This window comes from Populus trichocarpa, chromosome 19 (genome assembly GCF_000002775.5).
Source record: "Populus trichocarpa isolate Nisqually-1 chromosome 19, P.trichocarpa_v4.1, whole genome shotgun sequence".
Taxonomy (NCBI): Eukaryota; Viridiplantae; Streptophyta; class Magnoliopsida; order Malpighiales; family Salicaceae; genus Populus; species Populus trichocarpa.
Window position 1 is genome coordinate 11,519,218 of NC_037303.2, and position 14,084 is coordinate 11,533,301.

Below are 14,084 nucleotides of genomic sequence, written 5' to 3' on the forward strand. Positions count from 1 at the left end.
GTATTCTTGGGCCTAGTATCTCGAAGTACCTCCCAAGCTGAATCAATAATGAACCTCCCCATATAATGACTTGTCTAGACATAGTGATTCGAAGAGCTAACTGGAGGTGAAATCTAATGCAGTCCCAGATTTGCTGGAGGTCCTAACTATCTAAAGAAAAGTCCCAACCACCATCCTTAATAATGTCTGAAACCTTTGCATACCAAGACAATCCAGTAGATGATAAAGTCAAGAAAGATAAAAAGTCATTAAAACATTGTCCATATGGAAAATAATAATCTAGTCAGCAGAGAGCCATCACCAATGTAAGAGACAAACATACCTCTACACCAATCTTGACTCTGAAGAATCTTTCGCCATGACCAAAAAGATACCAAAGGTAGCCTTACATGCCAAAAATGACCTCCCTCTGAGCAATACAGAATGAACCCAAGCTGACCAAACTGATAATCTGTTTGAAAGTAGCCTCTAAATATGCTTAACAATAGCTGTTTTGTTCCAAGTCTTAACCCTTTTAATCCTAAGCCCACCCTCCTGCAAAGGATAGCAAACCAAAGCCCAAGCCACCTTTACCCTTAAAGGGGAAGTAGATGAACCCTTCTAGAGAAAAACAACTAGCATGCCCTCAATCTTCCTAAGAAAGGATAAACATAGTAGACTAGGGGTGTGCAAAAAAACCAATAAACCGAGTAAACCGATAAAACCGATGAAAAATTAACCGAAAAAACCGAACCGAGAAAAAAAACCGATTAAACTGATTAGAATATTTAGAAAAAATTTTGGTTCGGTTCGGTTTTCGGTTTTGTAATGCAGAAACCGGTTAACCCGGACCGAACTGAACCAGTTCAAAAAAAGGTCCCTAACCACCACTAGTATAAATAGAAACTTTTCCCCTCTTGCCTAACCCTAACAAACTAAAAATCACTCGCCGTCCCACCCCCTCTCCCTCTCTGCTAACCCTAACCAGAGCACCCACCCCAGTACTATAGGCTCTCCCTCTCGCCTCTCCAAAATATTTTAGCCTATCGGACAAGTTCTTGAGAGAACTCAGACAAGTTCTTTCGTTTAGTACGAGTACATCACAGAAGCATCAATGGGTAAGCATCAATTTCCTCTCCTCTCCTTTTGTTTTTGGGTGATGGGTTTTTGTTGATGAGGTGATTAGTCGTGTTTTATTTCAGTTGTCAAGGATTTTTGATGTGGGATCTGTGTGTTTCTTATTTACCTTGTCATTGGTCATGGTTCTTCTTCAAGAAACCAACTTCTGGTTTTATTGGCTGGTTTTGTTCTCATAGTTTTTTTTGCCTTTTCCTCTTCAAAATTTTTAATTTCTACAGAGGTCAACATGAGCTTTTCAAATGACATGGATGATGAATATGAGAAACTCTTTAGGAGATTGAATCCACCCAGGTATGTATTATGCAGATTCATCATCTTCTTTTTTTAATTTTCTAAGAGAAAGTGACCTTAAATTTTTCCCATCAAGGTGTTATTTAAAATAACTTTGGTGTGTACACATTCTAATTTTCTTGATTATCCCGATGTGCTCTGTATATAATTCTTTTTGGTGTCTTACAGGTTTTGTTATTGATGCAGAACCTTACTGTTAACTTGTCTAGCCCTGATTTTGAGCCATATATAAGTGTTAATGTTTTGTAAGTATGTTCATAACAGCTCTTACCAGCATGCATGTATATTGCCACTTATTTTGGCTTATTGAAAGAATTCATAAATGTGATGATATATTGCAACCATAATCTGAGTATTATGGCAAAGCTGAGGTTTCATTCAATGCTAAAGTTTCAACATGTTAGATTTTGAAGTGAAAATAGATTTACATCCATTTTGTTCAGTTCTTTTTTTTTTTATGTCAGGGTTGTGATTGATAATGAAGCTTGCAAGAATGCTACTGTCATAAGGGTAAGAGTTTTGGTGTCTTTTTTTGGTGGGTGTGTGCTCTTCAGTCTTGCCCATCATTCTTGTTGTTTTTTGGGTACTAAATATTTCATTGTGTTACAGGTTGATAGTGTTAACAAACATGGAATACTTCTTGAAGTTGATAGTGCTAACAAAATGTGTTTAGGGATGACCGCTTTTGCAATTGATTTTTTGGTTCATGGATTTATGGATTCTTTTGTAGGAATATTATATCAAGCATATTGATGGGTCCCTATAAAATTAAAGGCTAAGAGACAAAGGATTATACAATGTCTTGAAGCAGCCATTGAAAGAAGAGTATCCGAGGTGAGTGAACTATGGTACCTTCAAATCTGAGATTGTTCTTAAGGTTTACTTATAAAACTCTCCTTGTTTTTACCAAAATCATGCATCCAACTGCTATGGTTTCAAGTTGTTCTGTGTTCCTTTCCTTGTTATCAAAATGCAGATCTATCATATAATTGTATTGATTATGTTGTTACTTGGGCAATGGTGAGTTGGGTGAAGTTTATATACGGAAGAGGTGATTTTATTGCAATGATAATGATTGCATGTTAAGATATGACTGGTGTCACTCACCAATTAAAACACTCTTGCTATTTTATATTCCATGCCTTATGTTTAGTTTCTTCTTTTTTGGTGGTAGATGATGATGCATTGATTCTGTTAGGAATTCACTCGCATGCTTGTGCAGAATGCTCCATTCAAATGACAGCTTGCTATTGGGTTTTCTTGGTGTACTAATATACAACTTGTTGGGAACAACTGATAACATGATAGCAAAGGTTTATTACATATCTTTTGTGTTTTATGATAATGGTATTTGTTGTTTTTTCTTTAAACCCTTTGAAGGCAATGGTTTGTAATTTGAATTTTAACTTATTAGTGTGTGATTGTGAGTGTGTTATTTAAATTTTTTGGAAGCAGAAAAATATTAGGAAGGTAAAAAATATATTGAACACAAGATTGACATTAATAATTTCATATAAATGAATATTCAGTGGCAAAAAAACTTAATAAACATAAGAGTGACAATAATAATTTAATACAAATGAATATTTAGGGGTAAAAAAATTAAATATACTTTTGGATCTTCAAAGAAAATTAGACAATATCAACATTAATTGCAAGCCCATCAAAAATCCATTAAAAACCCATAATAAAGCCCATTACGAAGCCCAAAAAAATGCATATACGTTTTTTCGGTTTTGGGCATCAAAAACCGAACCGAAACCGGTCGGTTTGGGCCGGTTTCGGTTCGGTTTCGGGTCGGTTTTTTTTTCGGTTTGGTTGTTTTTTATGGGTAAAAACCGAACAAAACCGAAAATGATCACCCCTATAGTAGACCAATATACTTGGATGGAAAAGAGAACGAATTTGATCAGCTACAAATGACCAGCATATGTAAGAGATGTCGAGGTCCATAACCTGATCTTAGAGAGAATCTGCTCAACTAAAGCCATGCAGTCACTACGTTTTAGTCGGGTAGTAATCAAAGGAACCCCCAAGTAACTGATTGGCGAGGAGCCCAACCTGAAACACAAGAGATCGAAAATAGATGCTTTCAAATCATCATCCATACCTGATATAAAAACATGAATCTTCTCTAGGTTGATCACCAACCTTAATAACACAACAAAGTCATCCAGAACCCTCCTTACAAAACCCATTGAATCTATGTTTGCCTGGCAGAATATCATAAGGTCATCATCAAAGCATAAAGAGTAATACTCTCGTGCTGACACCTCCGATGATAGTGGTATCTCTAGTCCTGAGCAGCCTTTCTAAGAATACAACCAAGCCCTCCATAGCCAGCACAAACAAAGTTAGCTACGCGCCTGCTTTGGTTGCAAGACAACTTGGGGGTATACAACATGTGCCAAGGACGACTAAATTATCACAATTCTCTGGGTTATTTAAAGACCAATCCGCTTTAGAAGTCATGAAAAACATCAAGCAAGATTGGAAGCTTCTGGTATTGATAAAAAAAAAAGGAATTAAATGGTTTGAGAGATCCAGTTACTAGTGAAAAATACCCGAGGTGGAGAAATCTATCATTGATGACTTTCCTCATGAATCTCGAATTCAAAACCGAAACTTCACAAGCCACTGAACTAAATAAGAGAAAAAGGATTAACAACGAGGAAGAGTTAAGAGAACAATGGAAAAGGTCCAAGTATAATTGGGCACCAGTAAAGCCCTCAGGATGTCCCTTGAGGAACAATTCTTCATTGAAGAGAAACTAAGGAAGTTTGTGGAGTAACAGTTGATGGAAAAAGATAAAAGAGTCGTGTCTTTAGAGAAGCAGTTGAGAGAGGAAAAAGTGGCTAGAAACCGAGCTGAGAAAGAGCGAAGAGAATTGAGAACAAGTTGGATGCAAAACAATACCAAATTTGAGACATTGAAAGCCGATTTCAATTATTGCCAAGAAAGAGTTGAACAACAAACATTCCAATGACTCATTCAATTATGTATGCTTAAGTGCCGATCATAATAGATCTAACTATGGGGAAATCCCATGGGTTTAAATCTTTTGGTCACCCTAAACAAGATAAGTGGGTTGCTTGAGAGGAGAGGTTTAGAGTTGTTGAGGAATTTGACGTCTATGACCTGGTTAGAATAACTAAGATATACCTAGTACCAAATGTAATGGTACCCAAGGAGTTTGGAATGCCAGAATTCGTCAAGTACATGAAGTTAGAATGCCTTAATACACACCTGAGGTCATATTACAAAAAAATAACGGAGGTCATACATAATGACAAGTTGATCATCCATTTCTTCCAAGACAACTTGACTAGTTCGGCATTAAGCTGGTATATGACTTTAGATAATACAAGGGCTAAGAAATTGAGTGATCTCGTTGATGCCTTTTTAAGGCAATTCAAATTCCATATTGACATTGCTCTGGACCGAACGAGTTTAATAGTGATGGATAAGGGAAACAAAGAAACAGTGAGGGGGTATGCTCATAGATGGAAAAACAAGGTAATGCATGTATAACCATTTTTGTTAGAAAAAGAAATGGTGACTTTATTCGCCAATACTTTCAAATCTTTGTAGTATGAGTGCTTGATGGGTAGCTCTGCCCAACACTTTTATGATGTCGTGGTTATTGATGAGAGAATAGAGTAAGGAATAAGAGCCGACAGAATATGAAAACCAACCACGAAGAAAGGTTTTACTAGGAGGAAAAAAGATGTTGAGGTAAGCAATATAAAAGAAAGGTACAAGGGTAAAAAGGATTTCCAAGCCCAAAGCTATCACATCCAAAACTACCAAGCCCTGTTTCCCAAAGTACCCAATATAAGCTTTGCCAAGTCTTTCCCAGTAAACTAGCCCACCAACCTATCAAAAAACCAAACTGAAAACAACCCAAAAAGAACATACCAAAGAAACTAAGAACAACTCCCACCTTTACCAATGCCCTTAGGGGAAATGTGTGCAAAACTATTAAGCATAAGCCTCCCTTCCCAAGTTGGTACAAGCCATAATTGACCTATGAGTATCATGCTGGAAATCCTGGCCACATCATACACTTGCTCAACATTCGAAAGGAAGCTCTTGCCATTATTCAAGGCATGATGAATAACTTTTGAAGATACCCCCAACATCAATTTCAACCCTTTTTACCGATCATGCTTCCAGTAATGGGGGAGTAACTACTATGGAGTATAGAGGGAAGAAATAGCAAGTTTTAAGGATAAACATGGATAGGCTATATGACATGTTGATGCAAGCCGAGTATTTTCCAGCGAAAAATAGATCAGGTCCAAGAAAGGATGATGGTTTTGGTAGGTTCCATAAACCGATGGAACATAACATTGAGGGATGTAAGGAGTTTCACCAGAAGGTGATATAATTGATGACTTTTGGATCTTTACAAATAGAGAAGGAGGAAGAGGATGATGTTGTGGGCATGATAAGTTTATAGAGGAAGAAAGTAGAAGTGTGTAGGATCCATCATACTAAGAGTGATCCACTAAAGCTTGTTTTGACAAAACCTACCTTTTGAGGAAAAGTTGTTGACCATACACAATCTTTATTCTTCTGATTGTAAAAAAATCAAAGCAAACACCTATCAAGATGGATTGGAACTCCTTTAAATAATGTTTTTTATAGCTTAAAACTCTTTCAAAACACCTTTGTAATGGCTATAAAGTGAAGAAAGTGGTTTTTATGATGGCTTTTTTGGTGGTTTAATGACAAATTTAGGTCTAATTTATGGTTTATAGGTAGAATAAGTGAAGGGTAGTTTATGTTCTTATATAAGCCTCGGCTCATTGATGAGCTCAATTATCTTCAGCTCTTTGTACCACTATTTGAACACATAATTGCCTTAAACTGCTAGTTACTTTATTGGATTGATTAAGTGATCTCTTTAGGTCTAGGCATATGATGTGACCCATTACTTTATTAGATTGAAAAAGTATCAAACCCTAAGAAGTCTAATTGACCCAATTACCTTATAATATCCTAGTTTTTAGATTAAACCTAAGGTTTCCATATAGCCCAACACAACAACACACTCGGGTAGAGGGACAAACCAACTCCAAAACAGAAGCTAGGATAGGAAAAGCCTAACCCAAAATTATTCCATCAACTCTTTGTATAGTTGGTATCAAGCATTTAATGCTCTTATGTCCTCCTATTATAATTGGGCTTATAGATTGGTGTTTGGGATGCCCATAACCAGTGGATAACCTATATGACATCATTTGTTTACTCAACAGTGAATTACCAACTAGGAGAGACTGTTATCCTAAGTAATTGCAACTAATGTAGGTTTCATATTATTTTTCCCACACTTTATCCTTAATTCCATAAAAGTTGGCATGATTTATGACTATATAAATATCCATGAACCACCAGGTAAGGCAACTTCCAATAACAAATTTCTTAGTACATATTTTTCCTATTCGTAACTACATCATTACGGCCCTGTTTAGGGTTGCGTTTGCACCAAAGTTTCAGTAAATTTTGAAAATATTTTCTTCAAAATTATTTTTTTATGTATTTTAAATCGTTTTGATGTACTAGTATCAAAAACAAAATTTTAAAAATAAAAAAATATATTATTTTGATGAATTTTCAAACAAAAAATAATTTAAAACGCAACCCCAACCATACTTTTAAACAGGCCATGCATCTCCTTTAAATTATGCAAACAAATATACTACATAACCTGAAAGGCTTTATTCCTTTTATATTTGTGATAACTTAAGTTTTTGAGGATCTTTAACGCTAAAAAATAATTGTCTTGTAGGTATTTATGATTTCCAATGTTTTTCAACAATCTACTTTTAAATTTTCAGCCCATTGATTAATCTTGTCTCAATCTTGTGTGGTTTTCCTTAACCTCATAAAAAAAAAAGTTAATTAACAAGTCCTTTGCTCTTATATTGACACCTTAATAAACACAGAATCTATCCTATGTCTTCCTCGTAAAAAGAACAATGCTAAATAAATTACAAAGTATTGGTTTCATGGAGAGAACAATATGGTACCTACATAATTAATGCAGAAAATATGTGAATACATTAGAAAGAAAGGATTTTATATTATCTATAAGATATAAGAATAATATATATGTCAAGTGTATGAAAAATAAATTTAATAAAGACAAAACTATTTAGACAATGTATATTTAGGTAAATAAGGATGGTCAACATCTTTTTACTGGCTTGATTCTTATCATATGTGGCTTGAGAGGTTAGCACATATGAATTATAATTCTATATAAAAGTTAATTAATTTTGAATTGTTACCAGGCATTTTTTTAAAATGAGGTTGTATAAAATCAAAATTCAAAAACGTTTTGGCCCTAAATCAAGTCTCCTTCTTGATCTTCCTCTCCATCTCATTGTTTATGTAGATTTTGATTGTCTAACAAAAATAGAGTGTAAGTTACTCAATGATTTATTTTTTTATACTGTAAATTATTATTTAATTACTAAGATACACATTATTACCTATAATAACCTTAATAAATAAAAAGGGCATAATACAATACCTAATTAATTATATTATTTCAATTTTCCAGGGTATCACACTAGTTTCGATTGAGATTTTAAATGATAACCATACTCAAATTAAGATCTATGGCAACATCAATTTCTAGAAGTATATTCAAAATAATCATCAAGTAAGTGGCCTTAGTTTCATAACCCAAAGCATCGTTCTTCTTATCAACACCAGAAGTAATCCTTATTTTCTTTTTCTATTTTTATTTATTTATAGGCAAAATAGTACGAGGAACACCTATGAAGAGGCAGTAAGAAATTGTAGCTAAAGAAGATTAAAAACAAATCATGCTATATTACTATAAAAACTTATGTCATTGCTTCTAAAGTGAATGAATTGAAAATGATGTTGCACCCCCGCGTCTTTTTGGTGAAGAATTGTATGATGTGGTGTCAAAGTACGGTGACATTGTGTTTGGTTTCTAATTCGGTAAGCAGAAGTTTCCGGGTTTTGGTTTGACCTATAATTGGGCAAAACAAAGTATTTTATAAGAGCTTTCTTATTGGAAGACCAATCTCCTCCGCCATTACCTTGGTCATGCACATAAAAAAGAACATGTTTGAGAACATTTTCAACACAATCATGGACGTGAAGGGGAAGACAAAGGACAACATCAAAGCCATAATGGATATAATGTTGTTTTATCACCGTAAAAATATGGAGTTGGTTTATGCTGGGTCACAGGTCGCAAAGCCCAAAGCAAGCTTCGCCTTAAACAAGAATGCACAACTACTAGTCTACCAATGATTTAAAGTATGCGTTTTCCCAATGGACATGCCTCGAACATATCAAGGTTGGTTAATTTGGAGGATTGCAGATTGTATGGAATGAAGAGCCATGACTGCCACATGTTTCTGCAAACACTCATTTCATTAGCTTATCATGATTTATTGTCAAATGCGATATGAGATGCACTCATAGAGATCAGTCATTTCTTTTGAGATATATGCTCTAACAAGTTATAGACACATCACATTGAGAGGCCTAAAACGAATATTATTCAGATAATATGCAAACTTGAGATGATATTTCCTCCATCATTTTTTGACTCGATGGAGCATCTACACATACATTTACCATATGAGGTGATCTCAACATTTATCTCCTACTATTTTGAGCTTCATTTGAGAACAAGAATCAATTGTGTTCTAAGGCATGATGGTGGTGGTGAAGTGCATTTGAGTGAGAACTTGTAAATAGTCTCCAATCTTGGACGACCCGCACTAAAAAATGCGGTTGGGGGAAGATATTTGTCTGAAATAAAAGTCAGACAAGCACATAATTATGTGTTATTTAACTACGATAAACTGAGACCTTTTATTCAATAAGTATACCACTTAAACTTTATTATTAATGTACTATTTATCTCTAGTAATATCACAAACTCATACATTGTTGAATACTTCGTAGACAACATCGCCAATATTTACAGTGTAATAACTCACAACAAACCGAATCCCAAATCTTTTGATTATAAGATGAACAATTTATCACTATCACAAACTCATTATCTCTTAGGATACTTAATTTCATTATAAAATTCTCATTCATTGTTCATTATTGTACTTGATGTGCCGGATTAATAAACCGGGAGGCATTGTCAATGCTACATTGTCTTTACTAAGTCTAAGTCCTGAAAGATAGGTGAAGTGCTACAATGAGTATTTTGTCAATAGATACGTTTGTCATACTGAAGAATATTGGCAGTTTAGAAAGATATATAACAATGGGGTTTATGTTAAGGGATCAACTTCTAGTGAGTTTGAAGTTGACTATTATAGGAAATTAAAAGAGATAATTGAATTGCAATATCATAGCGAGCATAATAGAGTCTTTTTATTCAAATGTTATTGGTATGACATCACTGACAGAGGAATTAGAGTAGATTCTCATCATGGTTTGGTCAAAATTAACTCAAAAGCTAGACTTCGCAATGTCAACGATATCTTTGTTTTCACCAAGCAATGCTAACAAGTTCATTACACATATACCTTTTCATGTAGAAAGGATTGTTCAAGAGTTGATTGGTTATCAATATTGAAAACCAAACCGAGGGGTCGTGTCGAGGTTGTTCAGGATAAGAATGATGACTCGAATGTGGGACATGATGTCTTTCAAGTTAGTGAGTTGGTTGAGCTATATTGAGTTGCTTCATAGATTGACTTAGAAGAAAATTTAAATTTTTACATCTTTGATAACATTTGTGTTGATGTTGACACTAAGGAGTTGAATGTTGTTCTAAACTCTAGCGGACAAGCACAAGTTAATGAAGATGGTGACAACAATGATATCAACATAGAAGATTGCGATAGAGCTGATGATGAGTCAATTAAAGAAGAAGAAGACAATTCTAACTAACTATTAAAACACAAAAGTGTAATGCCATAAACTATAATGTAATATTTATTGATTAAATTATCTGCAAAGAAGTATTTATTTTATTATTGCTATGTGAACTCGTGTTATTGTGTTGTGCTTGCAAGTTTCAATTTAAGTATTAGCAAGATGGATAGATAAGTAATACAAATACAATCTGACATTTGACATTGTTTCACGCTGATGGAAATACTAACGGTTCGTGTCTGTTGGTGTATTCTAGAGGTGAAAGGAATTGTTCCCCTCCCCATGACACTGTTCACTGTACATAACACCGATGAAAATACCGACGATTAGTGTTCATCGGTATATTCCAGAGACACAGGGAAATGTTCCCCTCCCCCTGGTACTATTCACTATGTATAACATCAATGGAAATAACGATGGTTAGTGTTCGTCGGTGTATTCCAGAGGCAAAGAGAACTGTTCCCCTACATTGGCACTATTCATGGAATTTCACACCGATAGAAATACCGACAGTTCTTATCTGTTGGTGTATTCCAGAGGCGAAGGGAATTGTTCCCTCCATCTCCATCTCCGATCTTTCCTTACATCAATTTTTTTTATTTGATCTTTTGAGCTAGCAGTTTGGGACCCAATGATGTAAGGGTAAAATAATAATTCATGGTCATTAGCAAGTCTATGGGATTTGGTATTCAGACTTCATATATTTAGTTGGTGTTTGAAAGTGTGGTAGCAATTGTTTTTCAAAGTATTTGTTATTTAGAAATATATTAAAATAATATTTTTTATTTTTTAAAAATTATTTTTGATCCATAAATTAAGATGAATCCAAAAACATAAAAAAAATTAATTTTAAATAAAAAAATTTCAAAACTTGCCAAATCTCATTTGGAACACAATATGAAACGAGAGGTTAGTCGTATCCTCGGTCTCATGATGTCGCGTCGATGCAGTCATGGCAACAGGAAGTCTATGGGTTTTGGCCGTAAATGGCGCCGAGAGAGCCCTACCATCAAATGCATTATCGTCTTCATGGGACCGTTTTCTCTTGTAAGGTGTGGAAAATATCGGACATTAATCTCCATCTCCGATCTTTCCTTGCATCAAATTTTTTGTTTGATCCTCGTTCGACTCTTGATATCTCGTCGATGCAGTCATGGCAACAGGAAGTCTATGGGTTTTGGCTGTGAATGGCGCCGAGAGAGCCCTACCATCAAATGCAACAGGAAGTCAGTCTATCGTCTTTAGCTTCATTATCGTTTGTCCTTTCCATTACGTACCAAATGGTTTGCTCTCTGATTCAGGGTGATGCAACTTTCAGTCATCATTAATTCTTTTATAAAAAAGAATATTTTACGGCCAATTCATTTCATGACAATGAATGAATTTATTTAACATATTAACGATTTTTATTTTATTGGTAATATTTTTTAATAAAAAATTTTAATAGATAGTTATGATGTTATATTATTATGAAATATAAATATAAATAAAAAAACTCAAAGAAGGTAAGTTTTATCACTCAACAAATTTAAAATGGATAAAAATAACAAATGGAGTGTGAATAGCTAGTGCTTTCATTCTTTTTATGAGAATTATGGTGTACTTTGAATTGGTTTCAAAATCTAATGTAGAAACTCCCTTCATACTATGAAATAATTTGTCTTTGTCAATTGAAAATAAAATTAAAAAATAACAAAAGATATTACCTTTGGAAACTTAGAGGATAATCTTTAGAAGTCAATCTTTTATATTAAAAAATTAAGGAATCAAATTTTAATATATCTTTTATAGAATTTGATAGGGAATTAGGGCCCATCTTCAAGATAGAGATTAAAGAGAAAATCTTTCTTAAAAAATGAATATCTCCACTTTAGAAATAAGTGTTTTGATTTATATCTCCTCTTGATATCTATTTTTCTCTGTAAAATAAAAATTAGTATTCATTAGTTACTACTGAAGTAACACATAAAAGATTTAGTGAACTAGATCAATTAATCAAAATTAACTCAAAAGCTAGACTTTGCAGTGTCAACGATGTCTTTGTTTTCACCAAGCAATGCTAACAAGTTTGTTACACATATACCACTTTCTTTAGAAATGATTGTTCAAAAGTTGATTAGTTATCAATATTGAAAACCAAACCGAGGGGTCGTGTCGAGGTTGTTCAGGATAAGAATGATGACTCGAATATGGGAAATGATGTCTTTCAAGTTAGTAAGTTGGTTGAGCTATATTGAGTTGCTCCATCAATTGACTTTGAAGAAAATTCAAATTTTCACATCTTTGATAATATTTTTGTTGAGGTTGACGTTAAGGAGTTGAATGTTCTTCTGAGCTCTAGCGGACAAGCACAAATCAATGAAGATGATGATGACAATTATATCAACATAGAAGATTGTGATGGAGCTGATAATGAGTCAATTAAGAAAAAGAAGAAGACAATTCTAACTAACTATTAAAACATGAAAGTGTAATGTCATAAACTATAATATAATATTTATTGATTAAATTATCTGCAAAGAAGTATTTATTTTATTATTGTTATGTGAACTCGTGTTATTATGTTGTGTTTGCAGGTTTCAATTTAAGTATTTGCAGGATGGATAGATAGATAGATAATACAAATACAATCTGACATCTGACAATGTTTCACGCTGATGGAAATACTAACGGTTCGTGTCTGTTGGTGTATTCTAGAGGTGAAAGGAATTGTTCCCCTTCCCAGGACATTGTTCACTGTACATAACACCGATGAAAATACCGACGATTAGTGTTTGTCGGTATATTCCAGAGACGTAGGGAAATGTTCCCCTCCCCTGGTACTATTCATTATGTATAACATTGATGGAAATGGCGACAGTTAGTGTTCGTCGGTGTATTCTAAAGGCGAAAGGAATTGTTCCCCTCCATTGGCATTGTCCATGGAACTTCACACCGATAGAAATACCGACAGTTCATGTCTATTGGTATATTTCAGAGGCGAAGGGAATTGTTCCCTCCATCTCCATCTCCGATCTTTCCTTACATTAGTTTTTTTTTTTTATTTGATCTCTTGAGCTAGCAGTTTGGAACCCAATGATGTAAGGGTAAAATAATAATTCATGGTCATTAGCAAGTCTATGGGATTTGGTATTCAGACTTCATATATTTAGTGGGTGTTCGAAAATATGGTAATAATTGTTTTTCAAAGTGTTTTTCATTTAGAAATATATTAAAATAATATATATTTTTTTATTTTAAAAAATTATTTTTAATAGATAAATTAAAACAAAGCTAAAAACATAAAAAAAAATTAATTTAAATAAAAAAAATTTCAAAACTTTCCCAATCTCATTTGGAACACAATATATATGAAACGAGAGGTTGGTCGTATCCTCGGTCGACTCTTGATGTCTCGTCGATGCAGTCTACAACAGGAAGTCTGGGTTTTGGCCGTAAAGGGCGCCGAGAGAGCCCTACCATCAAATGCATTATCGTCTTCATGGGACCGTTTTCTCTTGTAAGGTGTGGAAAATATCGGACATTAATCTCCATCTCCGATCTTTCCTTGCATCAAATTTTTTGTTTGATCCTCGTTCGACTCTTGATATCTCGTCGATGCAGTCATGGCAACAGGAAGTCTATGGGTTTTGGCTGTGAATGGCGCCGAGAGAGCCCTACCATCAAATGCAACAGGAAGTCAGTCTATCGTCTTTAGCTTCATTATCGTTTGTCCTTTCCATTACGTACCAAATGGTTTGCTCTCTGATTCAGGGTGATGCAACTTTCAGTCATCATTA

The 14,084-nt window shown here is 34.3% G+C and overlaps 1 long non-coding RNA gene across 1 annotated transcript; it reads left to right on the top strand.

Annotated features, from left to right (window-relative positions):
- Positions 1–980: 980 nt before the first annotated feature.
- Positions 981–2,014, top strand: LOC112325180 (uncharacterized). Its single transcript, XR_002979242.2, has 3 exons — positions 981–1,097; positions 1,338–1,410; positions 1,875–2,014. It is a non-coding gene; the product is annotated as an uncharacterized LOC112325180 (long non-coding RNA).
- Positions 2,015–14,084: the final 12,070 nt, after the last annotated feature.